Source organism: Haliotis asinina, chromosome 5 (genome assembly GCF_037392515.1).
Source record: "Haliotis asinina isolate JCU_RB_2024 chromosome 5, JCU_Hal_asi_v2, whole genome shotgun sequence".
NCBI classification, from domain to species: Eukaryota; Metazoa; Mollusca; class Gastropoda; order Lepetellida; family Haliotidae; genus Haliotis; species Haliotis asinina.
In genome coordinates, this window is record NC_090284.1 from 34950691 (window position 1) to 34962733 (window position 12043).

Genomic DNA, 12043 nt, shown 5'->3' on the forward strand with positions numbered 1-12043 from the left:
CAGAATCACTTATCCCAGTACACACCCATCTATACCTCAGAACACAATCACTTATCCCAGTACACACCCATCTATACCTCAGAACACAATCACTTATCCCAGTACACACCCATCTATACCTGTACACAATCACTTATACCAGTACACACCCATCTATACCTGTACACAATCACTTATACCAGTACACACCCATCTATAACTCAGAACACAATCACTTATACCAGTACACACCCATCTATACCTGTACACAATCACTTATCTCAGTACACACCCATCTATAACTCAGAACACAATCACTTAACCCAGTACACACCCATCTATACCTGTACACACAATCACTTATTCCAGTACACACCCATATATACTTCAGACAACAATCACTTATCTCAGTACACACCCATCTATACCTGAGAACACAATCCCTTATCCCAGTACACACCCATTATTATTTCAGACCACAATCACTTATTCCAGTACACACCCATATATACTTCAGACCACAATCACTTATCTCAGTACACACCCATCTATCCCTGAGAACACAATCACTTATCCCAGTACACACACATATATACCTGAGAACACAGACACTTATCCCTGACATATCCATCTAACTTCGATAAAAGCCACGTTAATCGAGTAATACATACACTGCTAAATACGTACCCGAGTAAATACAGACACCCATGCATATATCAATCTACCCGAGAACATATCCACCTTCCCGATGACATACCCGCTTCCTCCAAAGGACAAGTGCAGGTCCGCCTAGAAGAACATGTATGCTACCATACATCAAGTTAGCTGCTAGGCTAAGTCAGATTGTCTCCGCTCAATTCTACCCTGATGAATACGGTAGTGGGAGGGGAGGGATGCACCTCACTCTGAAACCCAAGCTTACCCGCGATCCCGGCGATCACAATGCGAAGGTTAACCCAGGATATTTATGGGATCTTCTCGTTTACAGATTCCAAAAATTCTTTAACGTTTTCTTGGCACCACGCAGCCGGTATAGGTCGCTACGCCCGGCCAGCTGATTGGTCACAGGAATCATATACATATCCCTTTTCAGAGGTTGTGACTCAGCTGATTATGCAGGAAGACATCTAACGTGTGAAAGTACAGTGAGGATGCTCGAATTTCAAAGTGTTCCAACTGAACAGCAAATGTAATTCCAACCTATTGTATTCCATTTCTCTTCACAATAAACAAATTATGCAACATAACAATTACATAATGGTAGCAGGCAGCGGAACTGAAAATATCGTTTCATTAAAAATATGAAACAGCTGGAGGTGGAACCCAACTGACCATGGTCCAACTCACAATGGGCACGTGTTATATTGTTTATGGTTATAACACTACCTTACAAGATGCACCGCTTGGTGTAGTCTGTGGCATTAATGTGTTCAATGGAAGTAAGTTCTAAACACACAAGGGCTTCACAGTTGTATAGATACCATATATGGAACAAGTGCTTCAGTTTTTGAACACCAGTTACACTAAATGCTTGGACGGTTTGATGGGTAGTCCTCCATCCCCAGTTTTATCCCAGGCGGAACTAATGATCCCGTCATCAGAGGGGTGGCTTGTCCCCAGCGTCTAGAGAGTGCTCATGAAACAGCATCTGGACAGGTTTGGGTGTTGTCAAGGAGGTGTCTACCTAACGACCTGTCCCAACCTCTTGCCAAACCCGTTCTACCCTCGTTTCATACCCCGTTAATTACAGGTAAATTCCTTTCAGCAGGTAAGTGTAGCAATCAGTACATGTGCATGGGTGGAAGCTGTAGATCATTGAAGGTCAGGGAAGGATACGGTATGTGTTAATGAGGGTAAAGCCCAGTCTTATCATCATTTCTCCTTTTTGATATCAATCTCGTTGCTTGAAAATGACATAATATCAAAGTTGACTGACAGTTATCGTATGAGGCAAATGTATATTGGAGAGTGTTATAATTCCAACCATGGCGGGTAGCACACACATTATGTAGGGTTGCCCCCACGGGCTATTGTGTGTTGGGTCATGGCTTCACACTCAAGGAACCTAGTTAGGAGCCCGTGGGATTTTGTGTCAGCATCCTCGTCATCTGTGTATCTGAATAAACGAGAGATGCGCATGCACTTATATTCAGACAAGATGTATATAAGTGTTAGAGAAATATAAATAGACTGCATGTATGTAAAGACATGAGACGAAATATTATAGACGTGAGATATACTGAGACATGTGACTGAGAGGTGACAGAATGAGGTCAGAGTGGATGTAAGAGGAGCTACAGAGCGTGAGAACACATGTAACATGTAAGAGATGTAACATAGCACGTAGATCTGTAGAATGTTTAGACAGAAATGTCCCGATGTGATACTGCAAACAAGGTTAAATACTTTAAGGCCAAGATGAATCTACTTTTGTAGATTAACTTATAAAGTGAGAATTCATGAAATGACTGAAATATATTGTTACACAACCATGAAGCAAACTGGCCGACCCTCTTTGCCATTTCACGATATGACTGATTTTACAATCTGACTGTAACATACACTGAATGCTTTAAGCGAGTCTAAACTTTTGATGAGCAGCATATAGTGAACATGTGTGGAGGATGTTACTCAATAGTATCGAGGGCAAGGTAAACGGTAGTTGTAGTAGTTAGTATGTATTACAAGATTAGTGGTTCCATGTCTTGTCACAGGATTGCTACTTCCGCCAGTTACATACTTTAAACACTGTGATCTGAGATTCTAAAGATTCTATGGTCCAAACCTGGGACTGGCCAGTTATTTCACGGAGGAGCTTGGTTTAGTCTGAGGTTGTATTGTACAATGCGGACCTTTGTTTTAATTAGCAGTTCATGACCTCCTCACCTGGTATAATAAATGACTTGAAACTGTTTTTTCCTATTTGACTGAATAATTCTTCTTTCTCCTATTTTAGTGTCTAGATCTCTGTCCTCCTTTTACTCTGTAAGACGTAATGAGATCCATAGTCGTTGTACTAATTAATACAAGAAAAAGGGCCAAGGCGGGGCTTCATAAACGAAAATGATGGCATCCTTTTCTTTGTTATGATAACTTATTATATGTCAATAAAGGGAATGGAAAAGAATTCATATAACAAAGAACACACAACTGAAGCAATGCCAAGCATACCAGCAGTAACATGATGTACTGTATCATGAATATATCTGATGGCACATGATGGCACACCATTAACATATAACAAGATAATGTGCACTGCAATCATAAATTAGCCTTGGATCTTTGGCGACATTAACTGTGATTACTGTCACGCTCAGATACACAGACATAGTGGATCTATTATCAGGTAAATAGGAAATATGTTTCGCATTTCTACGAATTTCGAATATTAGAAATATTTGCAGTAAGATGAGACATATAGATGAACTAGTCCCTCATCCTAGTTAGCCCACTTTTATCCAACCAGTGTTAGAACCGAAACGTCAGTTGTGTAAGTGTAATAAAGGCCTTGATTGTTTGTGCACCAACTTCATGCCTCTCAAAGCTGGTAACATATGAGGTAAACAGAATATTGAATAAAATATATTAGTCAAAGAAGGGTGGAGTTAGTTACACGACATCGTACACCATTGGCTGCATATGTGATCATTAAATTAGTGGCATATGAGAATATACATGACCATGCACGTCAGTTAATGTCTCCATTGTCTAAAAGATATGAAAACATCCGAGGAAGGGACGTAACCGCTGTGTGCGAATGCATACCCGCTGTAGCCCAGGTGTCACGAGATGCTTATCTGATTCACGCCGCCGCCGCGTCAGACAGCGAGCTTCAGACATGTCCGGACGGGACTGAAGTTGTTTCTAGTTTTACCTCTCCTAACTATGTACCCCCAGCTGTGAGGTAGAAGCGATCGATTAACAGTTCACTGAAATGCACGTGCATGTCATGAGAACAACAACGGTCGCCATGGCAACATATTGGACGATTACGTTGTCGTTATTTTGGTTTTGTTACCGACAAGTTGCAATCGTTGTGTGTTGTATGATAGGTGAATTGTGCAGATGAACGAAGAGCTGTTTTAAATAGAACCACTCTTGCTAACATCTCCATTACAGGTGCAGTGACCACGCGTCTTGAACAGCTTATTGCTTTCTTTAGTCATCACCGGAAACATACCATTATTTATATATAACTTTTACACGATCTGGCACAGGGAAGTCAAGAATGGGGCTTCTTTTGCTCTGACAATGTATAAATTGTGTAGTTATCAATAATTTGCTCAATAAACGGCAACGTTATCTGATTTCTGCATAGTTTAAAGTCGGGCGATGCCAAGACGTTACAAATTAATCGTTGTGAAAACATAGTAAAGTGGGTGAAATGGCAGAATTATTTGAGAATTTAACCATCGGTGTAAAATACATGCAATGATGATATATATATACCGGCATTTATTACTAGTATTATTAAGATACACCACAACGTTGTGATGTGTCTTCTAGTATTGCTAGAAATGATACGAGGTAAGGTTAGTCAGGTACTTTGCCATATCCAGTAATATACGTCACATCCACACTTTCTATATCCCTGTGATGATCAACCTTACAACCGAAGAATAAATTTACTGCAAAAAGAGATTTCAATGTAAATCCCATTGGTGTTATCAAAAATACCAAATCTACATCAAAGGTTCTTGTTGGCTTCTCATGACGAAGGAACTGGGAACAACACAGGACCCACAAATAACATTTATTAAAAGATGAATTCTTCATCAAAATCAGTGAATCGTCAACTGACTTCGTGGAAACAAAATATAAAAAAAACTGTACATGTATTTAGTCATCAAAGCGTAACCGAATGTTTAAATTTGTATAAAGCAAAAACGCGGAGTATCATTTGAGATAACAAGCCACCTTATCAGTATACAAGCAGGTTAGGAGTATTAATAAAACTTTAAGTTCAAATATGATTTGGCAAACGACAATAAGTTTCTAAAGCTGTTACCCTTAAATATTGTGATTTATGAAATTTCACTAAGGTGAATCAGTGTGATGGTAGAGCGCCCGTCCAATGACTGCGCGTTGTATATGGTCCTTACAAACTTGTTAATATCACAATGTCGTTCTTTTGTTTATTATATATGCTTATTGCACACACTATTGTGAATTCCCTATTTCGTTTTAGGAATTGAAACACGATGTCAAGTTTGTACATGTACTATTTTAATATCTAGTGTTTACGTAATGGAATAAAACACCTTGTATGGGAGACTGTGAGATTGTTTGAGCGGCTGAACCTTGGAACCTATTACAGGCAAATCCTGTCTACCACTTACAACCCATTCTAGATATATGCGAGATGACGGATATTAAACATGTGAGTTTACTAATTTGAAAAAGAAATCATGAAATTATAGTCTAACGACATACACCCATGCTTGTCTACTCCAGGAGTGAGAAGAATGGGAAATGGTCCGCTCATTGAAACTTATTGGAGCATTAATTGTAATTGCCCGTCACATAAGATGCTGTACAGGAACGACTTCAGTGTAGAAACGCATGAGTGGATAATGTGTACTTTCAGCTGGAATGAAATGAGAATAATTATCTTGTCAAATTATCATAAAATATCAACTATTTGAACATTTACTGAAACTGTGTTTCTGAAGTTCATGACCTTGGATTACTGACACACATCTTCTTCAAACTGACTAAGGTTGTGTCAAGTAATCCACCCTGCTGCTTCTCAGTGTCTGCCTGCAGGTAACACAACATTCAACACAATTCCATGAAGCATATTTTGTTCAACTATTCGAAACGTATATGAGAATAGTTCTATTAAAAGCTCCCATTGAAGGATGAAAAATATGTGTTTCGTGAAACAAAACAGAAGACATCCAGCTGTGACTCAGATTTGATGTGTATGTGACAAGAAATGGTATGAGTTATTATGTTGGGGAAATCATGACATCTTTTCATGCGTTGACAGATTCGGAATCTTAAGAAATATTTGTGATTTAGGTTTTATGACGGAGGATATAAGACAGGTATATTGTATGATGTTTGAATTGTTTATAAACATATACAACTAATAACCCGATTTACTAAAATGTCCTTTGTTTCAGGTCACCCATCTTTGCAACTAGTGTATAAACACTAAGCAATGACGATACTGTTTATTCACATGATTGCCTATGTATTACAAGTCGGTATCGACTTGCAGTTTTAACATACTTGTTTCCGTTACTTATTTCTCCTCAATGAATTATTCAACAACACCGTGATTATCCACGCTATAATTACACCGATGCTATGCAGTCTGAGAGGTGATGTGTAATTATTTAGTTTTATGACTGACAATATTTCAGTACCACCGACCAGCGGGATAACACCATCTTCATTCTAATTAGATTCCTGAGTTAACTGTTCAGTAAGAAGTTCAAGATATCTCTGTAGATTCACGGTTCATCAGCTGACATCAAACGCTAGATGTAGTAGGTCTCCGGCTACCACAAACAACACATGGCCATATCTGCTGCCTGGTAGACAGACGCAATGAATGTAGTTAAAGAATGTTCAAATATTCATACAAGACCATTTCAGCTGTTACAGTTTAAATGTCGACCAGAGTGCACATGGGAGAACCAAATAGTTGTTTGACAGTTATAAATAAAACAGAATAAAACATATGCCTGATGTAAATTGTAACACATTTCTTTTAAATATCAACGATGTTAGTTAATGAAATTGGTTGAAATAAACAGATTAACAGAAATCGTTTTCATGAGAACTGCTCATGTTCACACACTTGTTTAGTTCACCTAAAAATCAAACTGCATCGAGTAAAGTTGAATACGATCGGAAGATGACGAATAGATCATCTGGTAATAGATATTAATACCTTTCATTTACATTCTGTTATTTTCTTACATGTATTTGATCATCATGACGACGATGGAGTCAAGAAGAATACTTTCTAAAATCTACATTACATGTTCTGAAATCTCTCTAGTATATTTGCCCGAGTCGGTGACAAAGTATACAAGACAAGAGGACAAAGTCTTCCATATTGCCTACATTGATAAATACTGGTCGTACAAATATAAGAAACCTGATACTATGGAAACGTGAAAATATTTTCTTTCGAAATTAATCTAAATCAATAAAGATGCCAAACTAGACTTACCTATTTTCCGGGTTTGGTGAATAAATATCGTATGTGTGATCTGCTCTGGAAAATAGCTTTACTCTATTTATGAAGTTAAAACTGATGTCACTCGGTTTTATATTAGCAAAGTACAAACACTGAGTTTTATTTTAATATCTATATTATTGAACTCATGACAATAATCTTTTAAACATTGCGACTATTTTACAATACATCTGTTCTTGTGTGAACAGTACCTTTAAACAGTATGGAATATGTTTCAAGAATATAGTTTAGAATAGTTGAATGAAGTATGTCTGTACAAGTGAGTCTAAACCTTTGATAAATAGTAGGTATGATTTCCGTATATATATATGAAATTTAGCTTGATGAAATTGCATAACGTTTTCGGAATGCTCTCGGGAAGCGAGCACTACCCAAAATTCAATCCAAGTCAAAGGTGTTGCTATTGAAACTGAAGCAAAGTTCAATAATTTAAAAATAAACTTTTCAACAAATTTAGTATCTAAACACCATTGAACTGCTAGATCTATCCATGAACCTATTTTTGTGAAACATGATTGTTCCGGTTCAAGATCTTCCCATGATGCGACATACTGCACGGACCTTAAAAACCCGGTCTTCCACTAATGGTATCTTCCCATTTATATCTACTACTAGCTACTGTTACTACTAAAATATTCTGTAAACAGATTCTGAACAATTACCTCACCAGAATATTTTCAGGCACATTTATACACGACGTGCCCCGAGTTGATAAAGACGACACATGACAGTAACGTGAGATTCTCCAGAATTTCAGTAGACAGCCTCCGATGCCATAAGTAGGAATGTGGGATATCCAGACGACTCTTATATGTATACTGTGTATTGTACAACGCATTACGACAAAAGGAACGTTATCAGTAGATATTACAATAATCAAATAATCAAACTGAAAATTAATTGTGGCGCACATTCCTGAAAACATATTTCTGTGAAAGTGGTTTACTGCAAGACATACCAATCTAACTAAACATTGCATGGGATGTTATTTCTGTGATAATAGGGTGACTCGCGTGACGTGTGATTCACAGATGGGAATAATAGAGGAACATGAAAGCAATAAATGACCAAATCAACATGTGTATTGTATACACCTGAAACATCACATCCTACAGGCAATCAGTACAAAGAGCTCGCTACATTAAATTAGATATAATAAATAAAATAATACCTTTTTTACATACAGTGCAAGTAAAATAATATATATTATTTATAGGGTGAAACGTATTATCAGGCTTAAATTAATTAAACGTAAATTTAAGTAGATATATTACCAAAACTTTATATAGATGCATCATATCTGTAGATATACTAGACGCAATTGAGTGTGTTTTGAATTAACTAATAATATCATATCCCCCAAATGCCCACTGCAATTTATAAAATTCATTTATGACAATATTACAGTGAAATAAATATGGTAAAAAACAATGATGATAAATATTAAGCAAGTCCTTATAAATTAATCCACGCATGACTTGCCACATTTATGACGGGCGGGGCTTAACAGATGAATATGTACACTTGCAAATGAGGAGGGCTGGCGGTGCACGCCTCCCTCTACATATGCATACATTTGTCGCGAACACTACCGGAATCCGTGTATTCCCTTTGAGCGTGCATAGGTGTGTAAAAAAGCTTTATAAAAGGAATTATTAATATCATTATTTTCACTGAAACATGAAAATATTCAGAATATAGCGATCTATTTACATGGACCAGTGCTCATGATGTAACTCACTGGATTATCTGTCTCCATTAGAAACCACAGACATCATGCAGGTGCCATTTTAGTGACTGCAGTGTTAAACAACAAACAAACATACAGAAGTATGAGAAGTGTGTGATGCCTCGACTCACTGAATGTATGTATTCCTGTTCGGAGATGTCGACGAAGCTATAGAGATATTGTGCATGTTTATCGTTTATCAGTTTAGGGTCTAACGCGCAAGTGTCCGCTTCCTCCTCTGTCGTTCATCACGCTCGAGTGTGAAATGCACGTGTCCGTCCCCAGTGTCCCCAGTGTATGTCATTTGTTACGTTAAAGTCTGACACGCATGTCCTCTGCCTGTTACGTATTACGCTTTGGTATCTGTCGTGTATTACGAGTCTCGCACGCAAGCGTCCACAGAAACGGACGAAGAAGAACATTCGCGGCATTGAAAAAATGTTATGATTTAAAAATTATGAGAGAGTTTAGTCATTACACAATGACCATCAAAGGGTTAAAGAACTTCTGGTTAGATTTAATGTTGATTTTAACGCTAAAATTTCCACATATATATGCGCAGACCAAATCTGTTTTTGCCATATTTTAGTAAAACTCAGTGAAACAAATTCCAGCGTTTTCACATCATTCCGTCTCACAAAGTCTACGTGGAAGCGTACCATCCCTCAGCATGAAACTCATGAAAAACACAAACCAAAATGTTACCCCCTTCTCAACAGGTTATGCGCAGAAATGACAGCCACGGCATATTTCTGTGCTCTTAGATACATTATGACTTGCTGTATATTACCAGAGAGCAGTTATTAGATTATGCAAGACAAGATATGATAAATAAATCTGAATTTTAACGAGTATATTTTTCCCTTCATTTGACACTGTGATGAGGGAATGCGAGCCAACTGTCTGCATGACTTGTTTCGTTTTGTTAAGAGCTCGGGTGGGCCAACTTTTCACACCTCTCCATTCGGCAAGATCAAACGATATCATATAATGGAGTGAAAACATGCTCCGACAATGCTGATTCTTATCGACAAAGTTTCCTTGCATTGTCCTCATCGTGATTCGGCAAATTTCATAAGAAAATATATTCTCAAACTTGGGGCAAAATATGTATATTTGTAGAATACAAAGTACGATTTCAAGCGATATAGTGCTAAATATTTAACTACGGCGAAACATTGTTTTCCTGTTGTCTACAGCTTAACGATATTCAGTATAGAGAAAGACAGTATGCTAATTTGGCTGTACAGACAAAACCTCCTTTGGGCCTGTAGGTAATGTCAAGTTCATCTACGGAAAGTATACATTTTGGTTAAAAATATTCTGATAAAATATAACAATCGAATTTCAAACAATGTCCTGAGTGGAAGTACTGAACTTACCGACACTATAACCGTACATTAGTTTTCGTGTTTACATATGTGGAACCACGTCATCACTGCTTGGGTTTTACTCAATGCAGATTTACGAATACTGATTCAGTATGAAGCGAAAACTCCCAAATTGTATTTTCCTGTGTCAAAAGAGTTTGGGTTATCTATCACGTTCAGAGATGACATGGCATTTGTATGAACACGTTACTTGATGTATCCTACGTAATACTATATATAGCTTAGTTATACAGTTGATATCAAGATTTGGATAAGAAAATTGTGTTAGCTAAAGATATACTATCTGTATCAAGAATTATCGTATTTGACAAATTTTTTTGAATAGAGATGTTATTCAAAATCACTTAAAACATAATCAGTTGTGTCAAAGACACATTGAAAGCGGAAAAGAAGACTGTTCGTACTTCAATATCACAACAATATGGGAGCATCGCCAAACTATACTCATCCGCTTTCTGTACCTGAACCTGAGTAGAGGCGCCGTCTATGTAGGTATTTGTAAACAGGTTCATACCTATTTTTGTTCATGGATAACCGTGAACAGAAGGTACACTGAAGAGACAAACAATTCTTGCAACAGCACCTTACTGTCGGACCACATGTTAATGTCAGCCTGTCAGCAGCACATGAATGACATAAACAAAAGAAGAAAACAAAACGACAAACAACGAAAGAAACAAACATACAAGCAAACAAAACCCAAAACACGACCCATAACTTAAGAGATGTAACGAAGAATTACATTCCGAGATTGCTTTGGTTTGATCCATTCCATGAAAATACGGTATGAAATATTCCGTGCAGGATATTCCAGGTAAACATTTAATACGACATGTGTCTCCGTCCCACTGTATGGCAGACAACAACCTGGGAGAACCTCGTCTAATAATAGGCATAGATTATGAGTGTCATTAAAAGAATCTTTCAAGCATGTTTAAGTCATGATCCTACTTTCAGTAACCCGCAACACAGGGCAATGTCAGCTGTGCTTCACTAACTACAATGACTAAACTGTTTTCAGAAAACCAGACGAAATCTCCGACGTCACCTTCAGCATCGCGCCGCATCTGCATGTCCACGCTGACCACAATCACGATGGTTTCAGGAGCCAAGGAAGACGGCCCCTGCTCTGTACGGGGGATCATCTGACATAAACATAGTTTATTTATTCGCCTGACATCTTGTAAGGCTAACACGATATAGTATATGTAGGTATCTACAACGACCTATGTACGCACTTACACAGATCGGATGTAAAATGCACGCATGAACCTGTAGTTGATAGAATTTTTATAGAAATGGCTGGCTTACTTTGCGATAAAATAACTGTAGGATCAAACACACAAAATGCATTATATGTGTTTATATGTTTATATGTTTATAATTATACATGTAAACAGTAGAAGACAAATATGAAAATAAATGCATAGAAAGTGCAAACTTAACGGAAGAATATTGCTAAGACCTGATATTGGTATTGGTAAATATCCACAACGACAAACTATCAACACAAGGCAATGAATATCATAATGTAGGGTGGCAGTTATGTACGTATGTGACTCCACAGACACAGAATAGAATAATCATACAAATGGAACTAACACTGTTTTACGGAGATATATTCAGCTCATGGAGCAAAGACCATTCCCGTTTTTAACAAACATCTCCAGTTTCAAAACACATAAAGAAAATATATACCGCAGAACCCGCCGTGGACACTCGGTCAGG

General features: G+C 37.6%; 1 protein-coding gene and 1 long non-coding RNA gene across 3 annotated transcripts in view; one reads left to right on the forward strand and one right to left on the reverse strand.

Annotated features, from left to right (window-relative positions):
• Positions 1–12043, reverse strand: part of LOC137284156 (paired box protein Pax-2a-like) — a 150943-nt gene that overhangs the window by 109336 nt on the left and 29564 nt on the right. The window lies entirely within an intron of this gene.
• Positions 1489–11887, forward strand: LOC137284559 (uncharacterized). The gene is made up of 2 exons (XR_010956912.1): positions 1489–1729; positions 11337–11887. It is a non-coding gene; the product is annotated as an uncharacterized lncRNA (long non-coding RNA).